The 25,668-nt window shown below is 38.3% G+C and overlaps 1 long non-coding RNA gene across 2 annotated transcripts in view; it reads right to left on the reverse strand.

Annotated features, from left to right (window-relative positions):
* Positions 1 to 25,353, reverse strand: part of LOC146679054 (uncharacterized) — a 68,731-nt gene extending 43,378 nt beyond the window's left edge. For both annotated transcript variants that reach the window (XR_014912534.1, XR_014912533.1), the window contains exon 1: positions 25,220 to 25,353. This is a non-coding gene — a long non-coding RNA (uncharacterized LOC146679054). The remainder of the gene's footprint in view (positions 1 to 25,219) is intronic.
* Between the last annotated feature and the right edge of the window lie 315 nt (positions 25,354 to 25,668).

A 25,668-nucleotide genomic window follows, 5' to 3' on the forward strand; every position in this document is an offset into this window, starting at 1 on the left:
ACTGAGGCCAGACTTCACTCTAGAAATACTCACTATCACCTCTTCAGCCATGGAGTGAAATTACAAGATAGGCTACCTGGTTAGCTAAACTAAATACATACCAATGAAAGTTGTTTCTTCCACTGATGATTTTTGTTCATATCTTTACTGACTGCCAGCAATTTTATGCAGATAACTAAAAAGTGACAAGTGATGCAGTCAAAAAATATGTTGGCCTATTATTTATTTTAATTCCATTTTTGTTTTCCACAGTTTTAACATTGGCAATAAACCTTATGCATAATTGTCAGCAAAATGTAATCTAAACCAAACAGGTTATAATGGTTAACATATTCTGGTTTTTAGTGTATTTAGATTTTTTTTCTAGTGTTTAGTGTTTTTTACACTACAGGGCATGTTTCCTTTTATTTTGTGATTTTTCAACATAATCATTTTGGAGTTTTTTTCTTTGAGAATCACTCATCATCCTAACAACCTTGTCAGAGTAGTGCTAATTATTGCATTATTATCAAAACTTTGCTTCATTCATTAACCTCCTCGGATTTGGCATCCACATATGTGGACATCATCACATTTTGGGTTATTTAGACCAAAATACAAAATTTTGCTCTACATGGGCCTGATATCCACTTACGAGGACATTATACTGCTACTGTTCTATCAAAATTTAAATATCCTCATCCTCTTATTTTTCTTAAAAACAAAAATAAGGTGAAAAAAAATCTGGTAATTCTTTGTTTTTACATTCATCGGGCCCCAATATGCTCAAATATCAAAGAGAAATTAAAAATGCATGCCGTGGAAGAGTTCGGGTCTTAGGAGGTTAATGGTTGATGTTCATCATATTAAATTTGGTACTAGATTTGTGTATGTAATGGATAAACCATTTATGCACTTAAATTTAATAATGGGCCAGAAATATGCATGAGGCTATTGTACATATGGCCTAAATATAATTAAACAGATAATTTTATCAGACAAATCCGCAGAGGCTTGGAATTACAGACATATTTCAAAGCTGCTGCCCCATTGTGTACATTAGGGTCAGCAGTATAGTAAGTGATTCATTTATTGTCACTAAAATCCCTCTAGACCTCCCCTAAAGCATACATGACCCATTTCGTTTTACTATATCACAGTGGAACTTTCACATGAGAGTCCTGAAGGAAATTAATATGTGCCCTAAATTTCCACAGATGATTTAGCACTTCCATCTGTTTAACCTTCTTGCTGTAATGGTTTGATTCAAGACATTAAAATAACGTAGAAACAGTAACCCATTCCCCAGCTACACACAGCTGGACTCCATTTAAGCACAGAGACCAAATGTATGAACCGATACACCAAGAACTGGAAATAACACATGAATTTAAAAGGTGCAAAGCCAAATAAATACCAACAGGGATATAAATGACTTGCTGTGATCTATGCACAACCACCTCCTTACATAATCCACAGACTCCTTCCATAGCAGCAGCACTGATGTTCTTTGCATCTATTATGCTATCTCAGACTCAGGGTGTTACGGCACTAGCAGGGCTCCCTGTGAATCTGACCTTGTGTGGGTGTGTCCTGCCATCTCTCCTGGCTTAGGTGCTACTTTTTTTGTGCAGCTGACTCCCATCAGCAATTAAGAATACTTAAGACCAGAGAAAGAGAGTGTTGCTGGGTTGTAGATAGTAAGCTGTGTGTGTAGGGTGGTTGATTGCTACTGCTATGTGGAGAGGAGCGTGTTTTGGTGACTAACCCTTTTTGACTTACGTATCAGTTTATTGACCAACCCCTGAGTTTTGTTGTTTTCTTTCTTTAAACGATGATAGTTGCTTATCAGTCTCTTTTAGTTTAGTCATTAATAGAAACATTAATAAAACCCTTTAACTTAACAATTTTACGTCCCTGTCTCCTTATTTTCAACATGGAGACCTTTTGTTACTTTCTCTCACCCCCTAGACCAGCGGTCCCCAACCCCCGGGCCTCGGACCGGTACCGGTCCGTGAGTTGTTTGGTACCGGGCCGCAAGAGTTGAGGCTCAGGTGTGAAATGTATAGTTTTCAGGGGTTTTATCGGTTTTGAGCGTTATTTTGTTATCGTTTTTATCGTTTACTCTGTTTTCCTGGGTCTTTTCACATGTGTTATGAATAAATTTTCTTTTTTTCGGTACCGGTACTAATTTTATTTTGTTGTATTTATCCGCGACCCCTTAAAGGCCGGAAAATATTGTCGAGAATAAACCGGTCCGTGGCGCAAAAAAGGTTGGGGACCGCTGCCCTAGACCTTTTCAGGAGAATGTCACAAAGGGAATTATAACACTTTGAATGGTTTTGTCAGAAGTTTCAGGTTTGATGGTATCAACTTTGTTTACAGTCCTACCAGCGGTACTAGATTACTGATTGAGATCTCTACACTTTAGACAAACAGTTCTGTACAGAGCTGATGCAGTGATAGAATGCATGACTGCTCACTTCAGAAAAGGGGAAGGATCCCATAAAGCTCTGGCTTCATCATGTGAACTGAATGGAATATTTCTCAAACGGGTTCTTCAACAAGGAGGTTGAAAATAAAAGATGGTGTTTGTAATTTTTTGTTGCTATTGTTTTATCTGTTTGAATTTTATAATTTTTTTTCTCATCGTATTTGCTTAATACCTAATTTTGCTAATTCTTTTCAGTAACTTTACACCTTTACATGCAACGGTTCCTTTGTAAGACATCACAAGAATTCACAATGCGCCACACCTCAGGTGCAAGATGATGAAATCGTGCCAGAATGTCACTCATCATCATTCAAAAACTAAAGAGCCAAGGGGAACTTTCAGTCATGCCATTAAAGTGTCACCTTGTCAGTTAGCGTCACATGAAGGATGGGTGTATTGACTGTGTGCTGTGCATTTAGCCCAGCCCTAAACAGTGGAGAAAACTTTCAGCTCTGGCATCCCAAGGCCCAAGGCGACAAGGAAGGGACACTGGCTGGACAAGCCTACATTCAGTGATTTGGCCCATGGGCATATGTGTCAAAATTTCACTACTGGCATATACAGTGATATTAAAGACATGGGTCAGGATCTCACTTGACAAGGTCTGTAGAGTCATTTCACATTCAGTTTAGATGGCTGGAAGAGACTGCCTGATGTGTCATTTTTGACTTTATCAAAGATATAAGAAAGTGTTCTCAAATGGTTAGGATTTTTTAGGGGGCCAAAGCACTTTTGTGTACTGTGAGTTTCATCAACCATGCTATAAATGTTTACCGAAAGACAAAAAGTAGCAGATTAGATGCTGAGACTAACTTTATGTGGTCACATTTTTATATTCCAGATTTATCCAAATGTATCCCTTTATAACCACCTGCTGCATTACTCCTTACTTTTACCTCAAGCAATAAAATATGTTGTTTTCTGCTTTTTTGAGTCCTCAGTAACACCATGGATGTCGATGGGAAAGAAAGAAAATTAACTTATTAAAATGTCTTTGGTTTGGCATAGATAATCTGAAAAGGTTAAAGTACTAATTGTTGACTAAAAGGTACAAGATTTAACATGACTTTCCTATTACTGTGCCATCTGTGACATCTTAGATAAGGGAAAAATAAATAAATACATAAAAAATAACTATGACAAAAACATACTGAATCTCAATCTAACTGGGTTTAATAAAAGGGCAGCTATAATGCCTTTATAGTACCAGTGATAAAATGCTTTGGAGTCCATTACTAAAGATTTTCACCAAGAAGTGTGTGGTTTGTGTATCTTTTTGTAACATAATTTACTTATTTAAATACGAGGACAATACCACATTGCCTGAAAAAGAGTGACAGTGATGATAGCACCACCTTTCTGAAAAACAATGAAATTTAATGTGACCTCCATCACCTGTATAAACATTGACAGCCTCACTCTCGTTTTTTTATTTTTTTATTTTATTTTATTCATTTAATTCATAGTGAGGCTACAGTGTTGTTAACATCTTTACTGAATAATGTTAAACATCCATAATTTTTTAATAAATTGCTTGTTCTGTTCTCATATAACTGGGGCTTGCATGCATGACATCTTTGTTACTTTCAAGTTGAATTACATTTACATTTAAAAGTAACCTAAAAACACGGCTACCAGAACACGAGGTCTGTCTCCTATTAGAGGACACTGCTGAATCGCTCTTAAAAAGGGCAACACTTTCTTTAATGACACCAGAGTTACCAATTTTCAGAGGGCTTTCATCTGTCAAAAAGGCTTGCCTTCTTTCTGGATTTTCTCTTTCCATCTAGCCCTCCCTCCCACACTGTAACACACAGAGCACAGCGTGGCTGTGGCCTCTCAATCCCACAACAGGGCTTTCACCGCTGTCATCAGCTCAAAATGCCTTTCACAGGTAGTGAGGAGGAGGAGGAGGTGGGGGGGGGGGGCTCTATGTGATCCAAGTGCTACCTGGATCATTAAGGGACTCTGTGGCTCAAGCTTCTGTCAGCGATCATTTCCAATTAGATCTCCATTTTGCAGCACACATACCTCAGCACCCGTGGGGACAGGGGTTCATAAAGCAAAATCACTGAGGCGGGGAAAGGCACATTAGGATGAGTGTTCATATGGTAACCTTGTTACACTGGGAGAAGTGGGACATGTTTCTGAGTTAATGAACTCAGATTGACTAATCAACATGAGCTTTTGGCATTGAGACTTTTGTTGATTTGGTCAGAGTGAAAGCTGGAACATTAGCATGTAGCACTAAATGACTCATCTAGTCATAATCATCTCTTCAGGTGAATCTATTTTCAAAATATCTTAATAACATAAGGGAGGGGTGTGCTTAAAAGTGATGCCTTTCCTGAAATTGGTGAGTGAATAAGATGAAAGACCCAGCTATCAGCAGTGTGTGGATGGAATGTATTAATATATTCTGAATGCAATATGTTTTCATTGTGTTTTTAGTCAATTTATTGAATATCCATCTCCGTAGATTTTTTTCAGTGGAATAGTGAATTCAAAATAGGAACAGGTTGTGTTTCTATAAGACTTTCTCTCTTTGTTTCTATTACAAACTGATCAGAAATAATCATCTGGGACATTTAAATGGGCAGGTGTGAAACGTCACATTCATGACAATCATACAAGTTAATGGCAGCTTTGTAAAGAGTAGTGCTTCACATCCCTCAGAAAAGCCTAAGATTTCACTCATTAATGTTTAAAGCTCAATACTCATTGCCTTGGGTTAGGGCCCATTGGCAATAAGAGTAGACCATGATTATTTTATAGAGTACCAGCAGTTTATTAGCCTGTTAGCAGACAACATCCACCTTTCAAATACAACACCAGTGTAGAGTACACCCAGCACAGACACACGCACACACAGGCAGGTATAGCCAACTTCCACGTTTATTGATATATTTGTATTTTGACAGCTGACTCAGTCGCACCGTCTGACAGCTCGAGCCCAGCTGATCTCCCTTGGCCGCTCCTCCTCGTCTCACTATAAACACAGCGGAGGAGACCATCATTAGTCCATAAACAATATCAGCTGTTCTTACCAGCCTCGCGGCGCCGCCCCGTTGAGCCTTCCGCTCCACTCCTCCCCTGCAGCTGCGCCCGGGGCCACGCCTCCGCCACAACCAGATTACAAACACATTATCCTCTGTTACAGAGGAATGGTTCCAAGAGAAGGGAAATGAGTTGCCCCATTCTGGACTGAAATGTACGGTGTTTGGGGTATACACAACACTTTAAATCAAAACATGCCACAGGCAAATGGCCTTAAATAAGAAAACAGCACAAAAACACCATATAAATTACACGTTTCGCTGAAGCTCGCACCAGTAACAGGGATTTCATCAGGGATGACAACTTGAGGGAAATCTCACTGAGTACATATGGACCATGGGAGAGTACCTCAGAACGCCCAACAGAGAGATCCTACTGTGGGACAGATGAGGAAACAGTCAGCCTTTGTAATCCGATTCTCTGTTTCATAATGCAAGGTGACTGAACATTAGTCTGATGTGCAGATTATTGCAAAATATTAACAAATGGGGTCATAGTCTGCACCACGGAAAATGGTAAATTGAAACATTTCCTTCAACACTAAGATTGGAATGACTTCCCAGGACTTATTAGCATTCAGGAATACAAAAGGTTTGTAAAAATCCTGTTATTATAGGTATTGATTGGCCATTTCTTTATGATAATATATATAATATAAAATATATTATCCACCTAGACTTGGTTCAGTTGCAGTGTGTCAGTGTGAATATGAACTGTGCCATGTCATATTTTTTTAAATATGTGTATATATTTTTTTGGCTGTTGTTTGAACCAAAGTAAAGGTTTGAACATTCCCAGAATGAATTCCCTCTGCCTGTGGATGTGAGCTACAATCACTCAGGTGTCAGCCCTTAGGATCACATCATTACTGCTCAGCAATGGATTAAAATATTGGAAGACCTGCGGCACTAAATACATCTCCAGAAGACTTATGGAGTGTGAACCCACTTGGAGGCAGCTTGCCACCCACTGTTTTCATCATGCGAGTGCCTTCCCAGCTTAACAGGAGTGCAAGTTCATCCAGGACAGTACAAGCAAGCTGTGCATCTGCATTAAAATACAAAATTGACTTCTGTTGTTTATTTACTGGTCTAGAACTGTACGCCAGTGTTTACTTTGGCTTAGAAAATGCCCATCTAGCCTCAATTACATAGATAACTTAAACTTAATAAGCCAAAGGATTCCAGGTAGGTATGGTTTGAGTTGGTAGAGACTGGAAAACTCCATCTGAACTGCCACTGCCCACTCTGGCCTGAGGAGTAAAACAGAAATGGACATAAACATTAACAGGGCTGTCCACTTTCTTGTGTTTTGTTTGGTTTATTTATTTTTTTGCTTGAGTCTACCTCAATCACTTTTCATTATTTATTATTGATTTAAATTTTGTTAGTTTACCCTTTCCTTCATTCATAATTTGTTTTTCTTCTTTAGGTGTGTGGTAGGACTAGACATAAGCGGGTCAAGAAGTGCAGGAGACAGATGCTGTCCAGTGTAGTGAGTGATTTATTCACCATTTTGTGACCAAACAATATTTACGAAAATAAATAAGAAACTCAACTCCATAGTTAACTCAGTTCAAATAAACATAACTGAACTTAAATCAATGGAAATTAAGGTCAAAATGCGCACAGCTACACTGACCTGGTCCTTTCTTCTGAACACCTGCATTCATCTGCTTAAATAGTCCATTCACCCCTGGACTATTCCATTAGGTAGGTGAGACAAACATTTCTATACTCAAACCTATACTACTACTCCTTCCTAGCAATGAAACTCTGCAGTGGATAGTCGATAGATATTACAACAAACCCATTTCTCTATAAACACACTCTAAAATCAGCTTTATTAAATTACAAAGATTCTCCCCCTTTTTCACCTGGTCTCTTCCTGTGACCTCAGATTAACCAGGTCGCTATAAATACAGGAAGTAAAACTACATTTCCTCGTTTTGTTCCTGAACACAGTTGACATAAATAACATGTTAACTTAACAAACTTGTCAGAATTGATTTAAACCAAGATGTTATGTTATATGATTCTAACCATGCAAAACATAAACAAACCCGGGATAGTAGATGTTTGTCTACTACAGAATACATATGAGATCTGGCTAAATCAAAGCAATAATGTTAATTAAGAATATGGACAAATGGTGTTCTCACCTACTTTGTCACAAGGTGCATTTGGTGTTCCATGTTTTAGTTTTTTACAATATTGTTCTCATTTAAATCCTGCAGCTTGATTAATATAATCAGCATAAACACATCTCTTTAAGCTTGAAGCTCCTCAAAACAAGTTTGATTAAATATTAATAACAAATTTGTATTATATCTTTGTGTCTTTGTGTTTGTCTTTAACTTAACAATATAAAAGCACCTTGAGGAAACTGTTGTTGTGATTTGATGCTAAACACAGTAAATGAATCAGTTTGTTAAACTAAGAACTATGATGACCAATAACCTTAACTAATACTGAAGAACTCACATAAGTCATGATGGAAACATTGCTTTCACCCTTATGTGAGTTATCTGGCTATTCTTTGCCTCTGTGAAAACACTGTAACATTGGGGGTCTTAGTGTCTTGGAGATATTTCCTTCCTCCTCTCTTCATTTCTTTTGCTCCTCGCTCTGGGACAAAGCTCTCTTTCATGGTCTTTCATGTCTTTATATGAGTTCATGGTGTTTCCACAGTAGAGAAATTCCTTCCAGCACACATTTATGTTTACAGCATTTACTGTTGTAAAGTACTTCCGATGCTAAGCTTTCTCAATCACTGGAATCACATGAGTCATGTGATCGGAGGACAAGAAAAGCATAGGAAAGCATGGAGGAGGTGGCGGTGCAGTACCTGCATGAGAGAAAGAGTGTTTGCGCAGACATGCCTCCTTTCTAATGAACGGGAAGAACACTCTGAACTTTTGTTTCACTCAAGTATAGATCCAGTAAGAGCATTGGTATTGATACTTGAATCAGTCTGCCCACCTCTACCACAAATACATCTATTGAGAACAATAAACTTCCATGGTCCCCTTTCCTTTCATGCCAACCTGCCTTTTCTGTCTGTTTCGCCCCATTTTTGGCTCTCCTTCTCTGTCCTCTGTCTGTGTGAGTGTGTGTTGTTAATTTAGCTTGTGCTTTTATGAGGCGAAGCCATCCGGGTTTCCCACCTCCCCAGTCTTTGTACCTGGAAGCAGTTGGTAATTATCCACCTATGTGCAATCTAGTGATTAACCACCTGCTATTAAGGCTTCCCTCAGTTCCCTCAACTGTGATAGCTCAGTGCTTTCAGCTCAGTGTTTTTGGTTTTAGTGAGAAGATCTGTTTTTGTTTTATTTGTTTTTTGTTTTTGTTTTTGCTCTGGACTTACCCTGCTCTCTTCTGTGCAGAGGCTTCCTGCTTTGTGAATTCTGTGAAAAGCAGCCTGTGAAGACCTGTGGTTTAAAAAGACAGTTTGGAAAGAACTCTTGGACGTTTCTGCCCACCTCCCTCGTTTGCCTCAACTCAAAGAAGAGACACCAAACAATTCTCAAAAAACCTTTGACTTTTCTGAAAATGTTTGGTTGCAGTAAACCTACTGAAAATTTATTCTGGTGTCCAGATTTAGTTTGGTTATTGACATTGACGGAATCATTTACAAATAAAACAATGCATTCATGTAGAGAACAACAAGGTAACTGTATCATCCAGCAGAACAGGAGAGAGCATCAGCGTGATACAGATTAGAGTAGCACATCTGAGAATTTTGCCCCTTGGTAATCCCTTGCCTCTTCTTGGACAAAAAAAAATGCCCCTCTAGTGGATTAGTAGTATATACAATATCCAAATGAGACTGAGACTGACTGAAAGATTATTTTAAAACCACAAAGACATTTGATAAACTGGGAATTTGAAGCTTACATGTGAATCTTCAAATTCTTGGTAAATCTGTCAATCAGACAGTGGATATGCTGCTATGTCGCTTGACTTATTTTGTCATTTGATATTGTCAAATGTCTTACAAAAAAATCAGTTTTAATCTGAGGTCATTCAAAGGTCTTCCTGGGCATTCAGTACAGGCTTAACTATGGAGTTTGCAGGATTATGGTACAGTTTAGAAACATGGACTGTGCTGGACTGTTGACATTAGACAATGATGCTTTTGTCAAATCCTGCTTCATTTCCAGCTTTTGTTAGTAACAAGAATTTGAAAATGAGGCACAATGGCTTATGTACCATCTACTTGTTCTATATTGTTCTATACTGAAGTTGTTCAGTTGTCTAAATCGCAGTTATTGCCAGTGACTGCATTTTTTTCAGCTTCTTATGGTTCCCTCATCAAATCCCACTTTTGTAGGTGTAAACTTTTTTTTTTAAATTATTAAATAATCTCGGTGAAACAGCACTGTAAGTGCTTATGTGGCTTTTTTGGGGGGAAATTTTGATACTTTAATATGTTTTGACCTGTGTGCTATACAAAAATGAAAATTTTTATATGTATTGTCCTTTCTGATACCTCCCAGATTGTGTGTTGATGCGTGTGTCCACAGACTTTTGTTTCTGTGTGTGTGGTTTTAAAGATTAGTGGGTCTTTTCTGTTGGGGATTAATGGGTTGGTTTTTTTTAATCATTTTAATAGAATTGCTTCCAGTTGTTGGTGTCATGCATCTGTCAGATCACCATTCATGCAAAGAGAATCATTTGTAAACCAATAAAACATTGCTGTAAAGAACAAATGAAAAGCACCCACCTTTTTGCTTTGGTTTTGCTTGGGTAGATTCTCACATTGGGGTACTTTTAAAATTAAATCTTATTAAATGAATGACTGTAGACTGACTAAACTCACATCTTTCCAATTTCATGACACGTCACAGTCTCTCCATTTTAGTGTTACAAATCATAAGCGACCAAATCAGGATTTTAACACAGCAATTAAAATGAAACACAGAGGTAATCTCCCGCTATGAGTATACTCTGTGAGATTAGAGTGGATTATATTGGATAATGTCCATTGACCTGATTTACTGACCGACTGTCTCTTGTTGAAATTAGTGTTGTAAATCTGACCTTCAGATATTGGATTTAAAGCTAAAGAGAAACTGTGCCACAGAGATGGAAGTACCTGTTTAAAAAAATCAAAAGACAAAAAAATAGTATACAATGTAAAATTTTTGCAGATTTGTTCCCTGCGGTTTGAAATAAATAAATAAATTGTTTGGGAAAAAAAATCTTTCTAAATCCCACATAATCACTAAATCAGTAAACAACAAAATTGCCTACATGCTGAGATTAATCAACGTCTCTCTTCTAAGATTTGGGTCACAGTGAATAGTGCCAAAGACACGAGGTCACAATCCTCTTTAGAAACATATAGTACATGCAAAGAGTAGGTAAATAATAAAACTGCTGGCTTCTTAAAGACATCAGCTGCAAGGCTGACACTGGTATTGTTTTTACCTTTTGTGTATATGTCTTTGCATGTGTCATCATAGCAAAATGTGCACATGGGTGTGATTTTTTTTTTGAATTGCTTTGTTTTGTTGCTTTACTTTGTTATTGTTTTTATAACAAAGTAAAACATTTGATATCAAATTAAGATTTCAAATTAAATCCACCGTATTCCCCTCAAGTGAGAATACGCTGTAGTTTACAGTCCTTTGTGATGCAGCTCCACCGCCTCTAACCCACCTCATTTTAATTGTTCAGGAGCTTTATCATAATATTTAGAGGTTATAATTAACAAGATGGCCAATTAATCCGGAATACTAATTAGGTAGTAATGAAGTGTCATAGAGTCGGCAATAACTGCTGGCTAAACCAAAACAATGACAGGGCAGTAAAACTGACACTGGCACAAATTAGCCTCCTGATTTAAATAGGTTGGAGGCTAGTTTGTAGTAAATGATACAGGGATCAGAATAATGTCAAGGACATTTTCATCAGTCAACATCCAGTTCAGCTCTTGACATTTCCTCTGCAGCTAATCAATTTTCTCAGCTCCACTGAGATACAGCAGCATTAGGTGATTATATCTTATACAAACATTTCAGAGTTTAGAAAGCAGGAATGACCCAAATGGCTCTGTTGTTCATGAATAATTCCAATGGCAGTATCCTGGTTGAAACTGTTTGCCCAAATCCAAAAAAATGCAAAATGTCACAATGGAATTCTTAAAAAATATCATAACTTATAACTAAGAGTGGAAAATGAATACAATTTTTACTTTGATCATTTGTGAGTGATTACGTTATTTTTAAACAAAAATTTGTATAGCGCTTTACTTAGTCCCTATGGACCCCAAAACACTTTACACTACATTCAGTCATCCACCCATTCACACACTGGTGATGGCAAGCTACATTGTAGCCACAGCTGCCCTGGGGTACACTGACATTCACTGGCGCCACCGAGTCCTCTGACCACCACCACTAGGCAACGGGTGAAGTGTCTTGCCCAAGGACACAACGACTGAGACTGTCTGAGCCACGATCGCCCCTTATAATAATGGTTTCCCCACAGATAAAGCTTTGCAGATTTAATTTAATATCAAATCCATTCATTGTAAGTGGTTGTCGTTATTGTAATGGGGGACATGAGGATATAGGGTTTTCTATATTAAACCTGCAGAAATATTGTGCATAGTTAAGTAAAGTAAGTTTTTTGCATCAGAAGTCTAGTTTGAGGAATGAATAATAAATGACGGACAAATTTTTCTCCATTTAAAGGTCAGTTGTGCTGTACACTCTCTGAATATTCTTACTATCCTACTATCTAAAAGGCTGCCACACAGAGAAAAATAAGAGGAGGGAAAACACAAGTACTGTAAATGCAGAACCAATATGTGAATGGGCAACTCAGAGTGTTAACCCATAAAAAGAAAATAGGACAAAATAAAAAATCGTCTGCTTCACATTCTTATCTAAATATGGGCACTGAACTGTAAATCATATTATAATATAATTCTCCAATCTTTTGCATTTCCCCTTTTTTGCTCAATTTTGAGTGTCCAGTTCAACACATACCCTTTTTTCCCTCTCTAATGCTGCAGCAAACACTCTGTGCATCTCCTTTGATAAACAAGGCCACAGCAGCTGCATCATTTCATCTGCCAGGGAAGAGCTTGACTAGTCGACTGTAACCTCACCCAACCCCCACCCCCAACCCAAGCAGTCACCCAACCAACAAATGGGAATTACGGATGCAGAAACAACGATGTAATCTTTTCCTGGCTTTCCTCTCACAAACATTTGTATTGATTGGATAGCATAGCCTACCCATCCACCAAGTTGCAGGGGGCTAAACTCCAGCAACTGCAGAGGAAAATTTTGTCGTCCTATGATACAGTTTTTCTCTATTGCCTCGATGCAGTTCTCACATCAGTAATATCATTTTCACCCTTAATAATGCAATTCGCAAAACCGCTAAGGCATTTCTTACAACACCGACTACTCTGTGCAAAAGACCTTTTTTACATCTCAAAACACAAAAGAAGCACTTCAGCTCTCTGCCCAACGGCCAAAAACCTTTCACCCCTATTTTAACAATTATATGCCAATTTTTTTATATACTTTTATCAAAAACTTGTGATACCAGTGATACAAAGCAGAAATAATTTCTAAAGCTGTGAAGGTTCTTCTGTGTCAATTGTAGTACAATACTTTAAACAGTTTATAGAAATTATACTTCCCAGGTTTACATACGTGCACAATTAACATTTAAAATATTTTTTCTTCAGATTGAAAAGCCACAACCCCGAATATGTGCTGTGTTTAAAAATGTTCTCTTTTGCCTAGAAATAACAATTTGTTGTGTTTAATCCTTATCCCATGGACTGTAGGCCAATTTACAGTATATGTAAATCTCCCTCTTAAGTATGTGTATGTTCCTCCTGCTCTGGTCCTCTACCAGAGGCCTGGGAGTTTGGAACCCAATGTCCCACAGGACCTTAGCCCTGTTGTTCTCAACAACCTTATGTGTTGTCTCGCTTGAAGGGTTGAAGACTTTCAGTCCACACAGGGCCCAGATGTTCCTGTACACTATCCCGGCGACTTGGTTGTGTCTCTCAGTGTACATTGTCCGAGCTTGCACCTTACATCCTGCTACTATGTTGCAAATACTCTCCAGGGCAACTTTGCACAGTCTGAAACTTGGGTCCTGTCTGCTTTGTAGACACACATTAATCCTCATCTTCCCTCTTTCTTTGCCTTGTGCCTTGTTTGTTTGTCTCACAGTTTATTTCAATCATTCCAATTTTTACAACTGCCAGTTTCTTCAAAATAATGCAGGATTATTTCTGCTTTTCTATTTCTGCCTTATTATTCCTTTTTAAGTTTGGAAGTTGTCAGAATGTTGGAGATGTCGAGGTACAACCATAGTGATTTTTGGTAATATTTATAGACAGAGTTTTTAGGCACAGCCAAGGTCTGGAGGGGGAAAGGTTTGGAAAGGTCTATGCTTTTTGCAAATGATGTTGTGCTTTTGGCTTCATCTGCTTGCACTAGGTCAGTTGTCAGTGGAGTGTAAAGTGGCTGGATGATACTTAACATCTTCAAGTTTGAGACCAAGGAAAAAAGGTGGAATGCCCACTCCCTGTCAGGAATGAGTTGCTGCACCAAGTGGAGGAGTACCTCGGGGTCTTGTTCATGAGAGTGGGTGAGTGAAGCGGGAGATTGACAGACAGATTGGTGCAGCATCTGCTCTAATGTTAACACTGTACCAGTCTGCTGTGGTGAAGAGAGAGCTGATCCCAGAGCTGTCAGTGTATGGGTTGAGCTACATTCTGACCCTCGCGTAAGCTCTGGGTGCTGAAAGAATGAGATTGGGGATAAAAGCAGAAATGAGCTTCCACTGAAGCATGTCTGCTGTCCCTTACAGATAGGGTGAGGAGCTTAGTGAGTTGGGAGGGACGCAGAGTAGAGCCACTGTCTCCACATCCAAAGGAGGTGGTGTTGTCATCTGACCAGAATGCCTCCTGGGCACCTGCTAGGTCAGGTGCAGTGGGCATGTCCTAGCAGGAGGAAGTTAGTAGGACACAGGGCAGACCCAGGACATTCTGGAAAGATTAGGCTTCTGGACTGGCTGGCTGTGTGTTTATTTCAGTTATTTTATACTGGGGTCAAAATCAACCTCAGTGGTTTAATTATGTAAATACAAAATAAAAATATTTACCTGAATTGATTACTCATGGAGGGTAATCGACTAGAGGTTCCTAGTTGATGTATGTAAAATTTGTTGGTAGGGTGACAATTAAAGTAAAGAACTATTTTGGTAGACTCTGCAGCTGTAACTCTATTATTGTCAGTTTAGCTTCTATAACCTTTTTCTGTTTAGGCATTTTGCTGATAAATTCCTACAGATGCTTCCACTGGCATTACTTCAAGTGTCATTGACACTTTTCAGCTTTTAATCCATTTATATTTGAAAAAGAAACTCAATGATACAAATCTGGCTGTATTCAATAACACAAATGCAGAGAAATAAAACAGCTTCGGAGAGTTTCAGAATTCAAGGCATGACATATGACTTTTGAATAATTATAATGGGAATGTTACCTTTAGAGCAGTTACAAGCACAACTGGAAATTTTAAAAAAAAGTTCTTAATATTCTCACCCAGAATCTGACACAATAACAGTGGTGTGGCTTTCGTATCAAAATGCACAAAGAGTTGGGGTACAAAAGTTTTTATTTTGAGTTTTTTGCTTGTTTGTTTTCTCAGCTCTTCATTCAAGCCATTATAACTACAAAGCTTAAGAAAATCACACTGTCAAAAACCTAATAAGCAGTGTTTGACCCATCTAATAATGGTGAAGATTTGTCTTTTCATAAACAGTACAGTAATGTTATCTTGAGAGCATGGCAAGAACCCAAAGACGTTTTGATGATTCTCTTTGATCAAACAAAATATTCCATATTTGACAGCGAAATGAAGTTAGTTTTTTTAAATAAGGGATGCTGGTGTGCTAATAGGCTACATGTGTGACTTAACCTTGCGGCTGTATTTGGAGTTTGGCTGCTATTCCTGTGTAGCATTTATTAGAAAGCTCGAGAGAGAAGGTGGTGAAAGAAAGAGGGAAAAAAGAGAGTTGCATTTATCATACAAATTAGCTGCTAGTACTTTAGTCTAAATCAGCATCCTGCCATAGGAAATTGAGAATGGCAGGAGATGGAAAGTGCAATGTCCACTCCTCCCACCAAGCCACAGCATCTGTCTCTGAACAGCTCACTGCCAGTTCACCAAACGTGAGACATGTGTGAGGCCTTATCTGCTTCCCTCTGATGGCCTGCCAAAACTCAGGGCTAAGGGGACAGCAAAGCAACCATGCATAACATTTCTCCCTCACCCTGGCCTCTTTCTTCACCATAGCTACTGGCTGACTACTGATATGAGCAACAATTTCCTGACTGGATGTTGACTCGTACACAAAAACATTCTGTGCAGCCCCAAAAGGTGCAGACCTACAGTAATCGTGCCCTTAGGCATGTATAGGATAGGTGTGCACATGTACATTCAAACATATATAATATTTCATTTCAAACATAGATATATAGTCCAAATTCCAATTCTTTAACAATTTGTTTAAATAGATTAGACATTATTTCCAAAGAATTTGAACTTCACTAATCAACAGTCAGATCAAATTGCCCAGGAGTGGTTGACCAACAAAGATCATACCAAGAGTAAGTCTGGGAGGTCAGAAAGAAGGCCATAGCCAAGGTTTAGAAATTAGTGACACCAGATAAAAGCGCTTTGAGTGCTCAGTTAGAGCACCAAAGAGCTAAATAAGTCCATTTACCATATGTTTTTCAGTTGCTGCGTCACTAGAATACTTTGAGGAGCCACTAAATCCAGATTACATCACTTCTGTATAGGAACCAGAGTCAGGGGACAATGGGGATGCCTAGCCCATCACTGGGGAAAGGCTGTTGAGGTAGTTAAACTACTCCTTGATGGTTACTTTAGAGTTACAAGTTACATTACAATCCATACCAGAAATGCTGAAAATTGTAAAAACCATCCAATCAGAGGCACTCTAGTATGGGCCATATCTTTGATAAGACTCCAAAAGAATTCTACAAAGTAAAAGCAAATATTCTCTATCTTTCTCTTTCACGCCCCTTTTTTCTTCTATCGCAGCACTGTCACTATCATTGCCTTAATTTCCAACACAGGAGGTCACAAATGTGTCTGTGTTTCAAGGTGCTGAAGGTGTGTTTAGATTGGATGTTTTGAGTGTTTAACTGCTAAAAGGAAGATACAGGGCTTGTCCAAACCCACCAGCGGCTCTTTAAACTGGCAAGGAGTCTTTTATATAGCGTCTGTTCATAGCTTCGGTGTCTCAACAGTGTAAGAAATCACAGCGGTATAAGTCATGTGGGATGTGTCTAAGAATATTTCAGTGAATAGTGAACTGTCAGGGGAATCTGATATATTCCAGGATGACCCAGTGCCAAAATGTTACAGTTCACTGGAAGTTCAGCTGCCCAGACTATCCCCACACTGCACAGTAAAAACCAGTGAGCACCACAGTAATCTCCATTCCTAGACTGAATGTTTTAAACTGTATGTTTTATATGTTTATGTTTTGATCATCTTTAATTGTCTGCAAGTTTTAGCCACAGTTGACCAGTGTAGTGGTATTTATTTCACTTTTTGCTGTGTTGGTATGGCTGGAGTGGTTCCCAGTATCAACAGATAAGTGGCCTCTCTATTAACCTAGCACCAGCTATTGTCAGATTCTCCCCTCCCACGCTGCACGATTTTGTTAAGTATTTTACTTCTTTTCTTTCCCTCTCTCTCATTGGAAACAAGCTCTTAGGCCTGATTAGGTGGTATCCTAGTGGTGGTTTTCCTTCACAGATCCTTGTATTGTAGAGTGTACTGAGTGTGAGGTATTATTGGCATGTTGTGTGGAGTATAGAGTTAGGGTTCATCCTACGTAGTCAATAATTAGCTTTGCTCAAATTTGCTGGTAAAATTTTACAAATTTTTGGACTAATGCTTCTGACCATATTTTTTTTAACCTGTCCACATTCTACAAGCATTTAAACTCCATCTAGGTGGCTTCATTGAAACAAAAAACTACCCTCCATGCTCCTCCCTCATCGGTATCAAAAGGCACATTATCGCAAAAATAGCAAGACCACAAAACTAACAGGAGCATTAACAGGAACAACAGCCAGAACTGTCAAGACTGTGATAGCTGTGAGGTTTTTTTTTTGTTTTTCAGCCTGAAGGGCATATTGCAGCAAGTTGAGTCACTACAGCCAGTGTGTCTGCTTGTCCCTGTTGTTGACGTAAAAATCACTACCATGTGCATCCTTCGAATCATGTTGCAGGTCATTGACTCTTCTATGTCCCAGTTGGCGAGATTCTCTCAAACGGCAGTGTTTCCTCGTGAAGGAATGCTCGCAGTCAATGAAGTACAACAAACACAAATAGTTGCCGGTGTGTTGAAAACATATAAGTCCAGTGTGGAAAAAACACCAAGTGGACAAGGTGACACACAGTTGGCCTATTTTCTATTGGACAAGCAGGTGTTTGGCTTTGGCATTCACTAGAGCCGTTCCCCAGGAACTATACTAATCTTATTACAAGGACAAGGTGCATAACTGAGAACATTAAGTTATAATGCTATTTACATGGCTTAAGAAATATTTAAAAATGGTATACAGTGATTAATAGCAACACTTACTTGGGTTTATAATGGCTAATAATACTAATTCATTGCTGAGGAGAATAATGTATACATGCCCATACAGCACAGCTGCCGAGCAATGAATAATGTTTCTAGTGAATATATGTTTTGTTAGAATGCAGTTGTAAGAAAATTATTATTATTATTATTATTATTATTATTATTATTATTATTATTATTATTATTATTATTATTATTATAGAGGAGAAGAAGAAGAAAAAGAATGAAAAGATGAGAACATGCCTTCATGGCAACAGCACTCCCCAATGGCAGTGGCCTCCCCACAACATGCTTTCAAACTCAAGCGTCTGCAAAGATCCCATTGCTCACTGAAGCACTAAGGGTACCTACACGTGCAGGTTCACTCTATGAACCTCTGCCATGTTTCTTATGATTCAGCTTTATTACAGCAGCTTTCTGCATGTGAGAAGAAGACCAGATTTATAAATGTGGACTTCATAACAAACTTTAGATAAAACACCCAAGGCAATCTGTTATCCCAATCTAAGCCAGCAAGAGCTTACACTGCTTTCAAAATAACCACTCAATTTATTTATGTGCTGAATAGAGATACGCAGTGACTGTGTGTACACAACTGTGTATTCACAGACACATCTATTTGAGAATAAATATACTGACACAGAAACTGTCTAGCTATGGAACCCACATGGATAAATTCCCAAATCAAAACCAATCAGTTCTTTGCTAGTAGATGTATCAGCTTTCAGTTTTTTACATTGACGTGCTGTAGATTTGCTGTATCTGGAATTGGTCTGTGTGTGAATTTAGTTGCTAACAGCAGCCTGTGGTTCTGCAACTACATTTATTTGGCTGACTGTACCATTTTTATAGATCTCACCTGGGAAACAGAAAGCTTATTTCACACTATAATGCAGGCTCTTGTTTCCAAAGCCTTATCGTCGCCTTTTAAGGTTTTACTCCTGATTGAATTCTACAGTTACACCGAGGGAATGATGTGGTACCTTGCCTGTAAAATTAACTTACCACTCTGTCAACTTTTCACTTTTCTTTGAGGAGCATTTCCAGCTCCCCTTAATAACAAAGGCGTGCTCTATCTTAAATGAAGCATTAATGGATAATCGGTATTCATGGGCCCACGTTGTAGTGAATCTTTGTCATGTTTATGCCGTTTAAAGACAATAAGCAGTGAGTCTAAGGATGTATGCGGCTCTTAGGGTGCACCAGACTGCAATACTAATCAGTTATAAAAATGAGCAGCCCTCATCCAGGCAGACAGCTATGCTTCGTATTAACTCAACCAAATGCACAATCTGATGAGACACTGGACTTCATTTACGTGAGAAATCTGAGGCTGAATATTATTTTTGTTGCAGTTTTTTTCTATTATTATTATTATTCCCTGTGAATAACTTGCTTTTCTTTAGTATGCATTTTTTTTATATTTGTTTATAGGACAAGGACTTTTTTATGTTTATATTTTATATCATTTAGATTAGAATAATATTATATTACTAATGACCAGTTTCAGTATTGTGCTTTGTATTTCCAAAGGTTAATCCCTTTGGTGAAGTTTCTGTATTCAAAGGGATGCCTGAAAAAGGAAAAGCCTAACTGAGTCTTTTGGACTAAAGTGACCTGTCTTTGTTTTGATACTTTTTGTTTTGACTCTGAGATCAGCCTCACGGACAGCCCAATATCTTGTTGATAGGATTGAGAAATTCTAAGTTTCCTTGTCTAGAAAATAAACAAAGAATATATAAACCTGGTCTCATTATAATTTCCTAAACATTCTGAACCCATGTTTTAGTTATCTGTAACTACAGCTGAATACCACCAGTTTATACGTTTATATATGTTATCCAAATGTGGACTGTTAAATATCCATAATTTACACTTAATCCTCAAATAGTCAGTGAGGTCCATTTAGTTCTGATTCCACATCTCAGGAGACCACACTAGAAATTATTCATTTGATTTTGCTCCTTATGTGTCACTCAAAATTAAATGAGCAGGCGGTGCTAAAGTCCCAGAAGGTTGATACTGTCAAGGTAGCTTTAAGCTCTGATTGCAGGCAAGCTGTTATTACCAGAAGGTATCTGAAGCGTTGCGTGTCGTTATATAAACATCTCTTGTGTGAAGCTGATGAGATCTCTGTGGCATCCATCCACTGCAGTAAACTGTCTGGCAACATCATTTCTCTACACATTACCACAGAAGGAGTTTTGGCAGACAAAGCTCTTTCACTTGTGGTTTTTATTCAGATAGATCCTACCAATAAAAAAATGAACCAAAAAAAAAAAAAACCCAAAAAAAAAACCCCCAAAACAAAGAAATCAACAAATCATCGGAAATAAAACTTACCTATTGTCTGGGCTATAAGATTAATGCACTTATATCATAATAAATACTAATTTAGGTATCAGCAGATGGGGTTGCAATCTTTCTCTGACACAGTTTGATTCCAAAAAGTGCACTTTAGCAAAATGTAGGGCTCAGTGACTCAGCCGACACGGTTGCAGTGGAGATGGTCACAGTACGTGTGTAGCTGTTAGAGGTTATAATAACAGCTCTAACAGGATTACTCTTCTTACTTTCCTATGGGGAGCTGACCCTGACCATGACGACCATCTTTGATGCAACTGCCAAAGCAGTAAAAGCAAAAGTGGGACTACTTGTACCCTAAGAGTGAAAAAACACACGCTTTGCCCAATGTGCCAAAATGTTGACTGCACTTTGCGGTAGGTTTGCTGACACATAATCATATATTCCATTATTTTTAACCTATTACTTCTTTTAATGTCTAAAATTTCCACACAGATGCGAGTCCTCCGTCAGCAGTGGCCATTCTCAGGCTTTCCAGCTTTTTCTCAGCAGTGTTTCTGTGTAGGTCATCTTCAAGCCAGGTTTTTAAAAATTCATAGTGTACACTATGAGGTGTCCTGGACACATTTATGACTAATCTTGTTTAGTGGAAGGGATCATCTCAGATGTTTTTGGGGGTTGGTCTGTGAAAATTACCTATATTTTCATTTTTAAAACATATATTTCTATAGAAATCATATGAATTTGCTTAACTGATCCATTATGTTTGGATAAAAAAAGTGATGTTTCTTGCAGTGTGTTAAGGGTCAGTCATTTAATATTTGTATGGTCATCTTTATTAGACTTTAAAATAGAGATACACAGATACACAAAAACTTGGCCTTGTGCTACATGCAAGGAATTTCAGTACTTTACAAAAGGAAAGGACTGGAGCTCATCTTTCAGGGTATCAAGGTCTGCTCTGCTCCATTGTACGCTACCCTCCTGAATCATATTATGATGCTAATGATGCAAATCGGTAAAGGGTTGTTGAATGAAACCGGAAATTTCCCAAAAAGCTGTCCTTTTGTCAGGAGGCTTGTGCTAGCATTCCAAGGCTACTGTTTCTGTTTCTCAAGGACAACTTCCAAACTGTTGTCAGCTCGAGCTCCTGTTTTAATGAGATCAACTGCTTACCTCAGCAGTCACCATGGTGATACAGTAAAAAGGAAAGGTTATATGAGAGCTCCTATATGGCTTCAGTTAAACCAGTGAACCGGGCCTGGAATATCACACTCAAAAGGCCTTATCGTCCTCTCCTCTTTTTAATACACCTTTTCTTTTTTCTATGCTAATCACCAGAAATAAATCACAGCCAACCTCCCTTTCACCTGCAGTCACTTATGGTCAAAATGTGTGAAATGCAGGATAATGTGAAAGACAAGAGTTGTTGGCAGGAAAATAAATTTGTCAAAACGGATTTGTGTTTTTCATTGGATGGCAGCAGATGCTAGATCTATCCATTCTCACTGTGGGATGGTTTGAGGTGAAGGACCTTCTTCTAGGCACAAGTGCTGACATGGAGAAAACAGTAAAACATGGAGACATGGCTGTTCTCGATTTAAAAATTGCTTTTCCTCAACAACACTGAATAGTAGATGCTCATAACTAGCCATATAATTAATATGTCCCAATATGATCTAAAAGACACAATTAAACACAGCTAGAAAGTTAATAGTTAGCCTGGAGGAATTCGGGGCAATCTGAACATTTCATAGATTTCGTATTAAAATAGTAAACTTACAACACCACTTTAATCTTGTGAGACAACATTGGATTCTAGGTAATAAAAACAACTATTATAAATTATAAATTATGTTGCAGTTCTATGTAAGTTAGCAAGTAAATCTCATGTAAAGATTGTTCTAGTGAAACAGCTAAAATGAATAATAAATAAATTACTTTCTAGCTGCAGCTTGCCAGGTGAGAATTACCGTCTCTATATTCAATTTAATTTGTTAAAAATTAAAAGACAACTCTAAATTGCAAAACAACAACCAACAAACAAACAAACAAACAAGAAAACCCACAAAAACATTGGTAATTATCTAACAGCCAAACCTAGGCATACAATAACACAGGTTATTCTACTATTAATTATTTTTACAGTTCCTCTTGGGTTGGCTAACAAGCTGACAAAAAAAAAACATGTTCGTAGAAAAAAACCTTGATGAGTTATCATCTAAATCCGTTATGCCTAACTAGCAGGTCAATTTAAAAATAATTGTGGCTATTTACTGTTAAATATGTTCAAACACAACATGCAAGAAACTCAGCGTCCATTCTTTCAGATAGAGTCAATCAACAACACATACTTTTATCCCATCTTATTTTTTTCTATCTTCAGTTTTCCTTTTTTTTCATCCTTAAAGACCACTCCCAAATATTCTTTGAGGAGCCATTTGTGCAGCGTTCGGTAATCAAAATTCTGTATTGTGATGTAGCATTTTGATGCTGCTGGTTGCTGTCTTGTCCAACACTGGGGCTAACTTCCTGTTGCAGCTAACTGGAAGTTAGATTCCAAACCTGCAGAAGCAATACAAAGCTAGCAGATTGTCAGGAATTCAAATCTCCTCATGTGAACTATAGAGAGATTTATCTGGTGCTGATAGGTTTATTAAATGTTGTATGAACTGTTTTGACAAATGTAACTGGCCTTTATTTATATATAAAAATACTACAACTGTAGTGTGTGGATAAAGCAACTCAGAAAGTCATGTGCCTCCTCTCCCAGTAGTTGTGGTGCTAAACAAGACTGTTTATGCCACGGCTGGCCCTGTGCAGACAAATTACATTTTTTGTGACACAGTAAAAGATAAAAAGGAAAAGGGGTCATTTGCTTGCACAATAAATTGACCCTTCAGTGCGAAGAGCATCTCTGGGCCAGGCTGAAACAGATTCTCTACCTCTTCAATAGAATTTCGACCCAAATACTCACTTGTGCTTTGTCTCTATTAAGAGAAAAAAAGATTTATGAGAGAAAAATTGAGTCTGTGTGCACACTACCATTTCTGCTGACCATTTTCAATGTCCCACATGAGAGCTGAGAATGAAACGGAGCACTTTATCTCCAACATCTGCAATGCTGTAAAGTCTGCATTTAAAGGGACTGAAAACAAAGAGCTTGCAATATGAGCGCTTGGTCATACACATAAGCATGCTCATGGCTGTGCTGCTTTCCCCTCTCTGACTCTGGGGAGACTTTAACATGTTTCTGCTGTGTTTATATTTAGGACACTCATTTAACTGGCACTGGGTGTTTAGAATTAAAAGACAGTGGAAAAAAAAGGCAGTATGATATAGGGGGTATTTTTTATAGGTGGTAGGCTTCCTTCTATTAGAGGATAAAGTGCTTTCTATTAAAGGATATGCCATCCAAGTAGTAATAAACACTATATACACTCACCGTTTACTTCATTAGGCACATTTTATTAGTTCAGGGTTTGGATCCCATTTTCCCCTTTAGAACTAGCCTTCATAGACTGTACATGCTTCTGTTCCAGCTGAATTTGTAAATTTCATTACTTACGGCAAATTCAACAGTCTCTAGTAGTTTCATTTTAATGAAGAGAGACAGAATATCAACCAAAAATCCAGAAAAAAGCAAATTACATTAAATGTATAAACTGATTTGATTGATCCCCAAACAAAAAAGGAGAAACCCATGTTGGCATGCACAGCAAAGATGCTACTAGTAGTGGTCACCAGGTTGCACACATCTTAGGAGGGGTTTTGGCCGACTCCTCTTTACACAAACTCTCTGAACCATTTAGGTTTCTTGGCTGCAGTAATGGCAACACAAAGCTTCAGCTCCCTCCACAGATTTTCTGAGGACAGAGCTTTGCAGACTGGCTAGGCCACTTCACTGTACTTCTTTTTCAGCCACCCCTTTGTGGTCTTGGCTGTATGTTTTGTTCACTGTCAAGCTGAAAGATCTTCAGCATTTTGGCGGAAGGAAGGAAGTTCTCATCCAAGAGTTCACTAAAATGAGGGGTCAATGGAATGGGCCATTTACCGTAATGTCGTCCTGTACCCAAGCAGAAAAAGTATGTGAATCGTGAATTTTGTCTTTTATTTTCACTTTTGCAAAGTAAAACAAAAATAAATATGAATAAAATGTCATTTAATTCTGGTTTTCACCAGTTTTATATTTATGTCTAGGTAGCAGTTTCCTGTCTATAGCAGTCATGTCCTTAATACAGCATCACTGTAGCTTTTCCAAAGTTCCTTCTCTAACCCAGGATAATGTGTTCCACACTCCCCTTTTTTGGTATTCTCACACTTCTTCTCTTTCTTCATTTTTTCAGTAGCCTTTAGCTTTATCAGTGTAATGTCCATCAGGGAGCAGGCCAAGACCCAGAACTTCCTGCTTCTCAAGCAACAACACTACGATACTGCCAACAGGGCTATCAATGTTTCTTTCCCAAACAGTGTGCAACAACCCAAGGCCACTGAGTGACCCAGCAGAAAACAGCAACATCCAACAAATAGGATACCCTTGTTGGCACAGGGACAGCTTAGGGTCCATTAGGTCTTAGGTGTTTTCCTGGTCGCTAGTGTTAGAAGTTTGACGGTTCTTAAAACAAAACCAAGTTGAAAACTAGTCACCAGTGATAACACCCATGACAACATAATGCTGAAACAAGAAACTCATAGATATGCAGAACTGACTGACCTGACTCGATGTCTAATCTCTGTCCAGGTGCTGCTTCCCCCAGGTGATGAGTGATCTTCTGACTCATCAAGTTTACTATTTCCCAAGGGAAAAATACAAAATCCTCTTGTCTAACAGACATCAACTCACATACATTGCCTTTAACAAGTGACGCTCAGTGTGTAGCAGGTATTTTTGTCTTCTGACTGACATTTTAAATGTAATACTAGTGGCAGTTTGACCTTTTGAGCCCTCTTCACCTAAGAGAGAATGACAGGTTGGAACAGGACTGAAAATGTCACTCCTGTCACTCCTGGGCTCTGGCCACTCACTGTGCCTTGAACACTAATTTGAACATACTGAAGGATGATGTACAGTATCAAAAGCAGAAACAAGAACCATCTGCATTCAGTGTTATGGGCTTAAACAGGATTAGTCATTAAAATTCAAAACCTAAAGCTTAGAAAGAT

This window comes from Rhamphochromis longiceps, linkage group LG1, assembly GCF_057381845.1.
Source record: "Rhamphochromis longiceps isolate RC_006_pf linkage group LG1, R_longiceps_female_GT1.1, whole genome shotgun sequence".
Lineage (NCBI taxonomy): Eukaryota > Metazoa > Chordata > Actinopteri > Cichliformes > Cichlidae > Rhamphochromis > Rhamphochromis longiceps.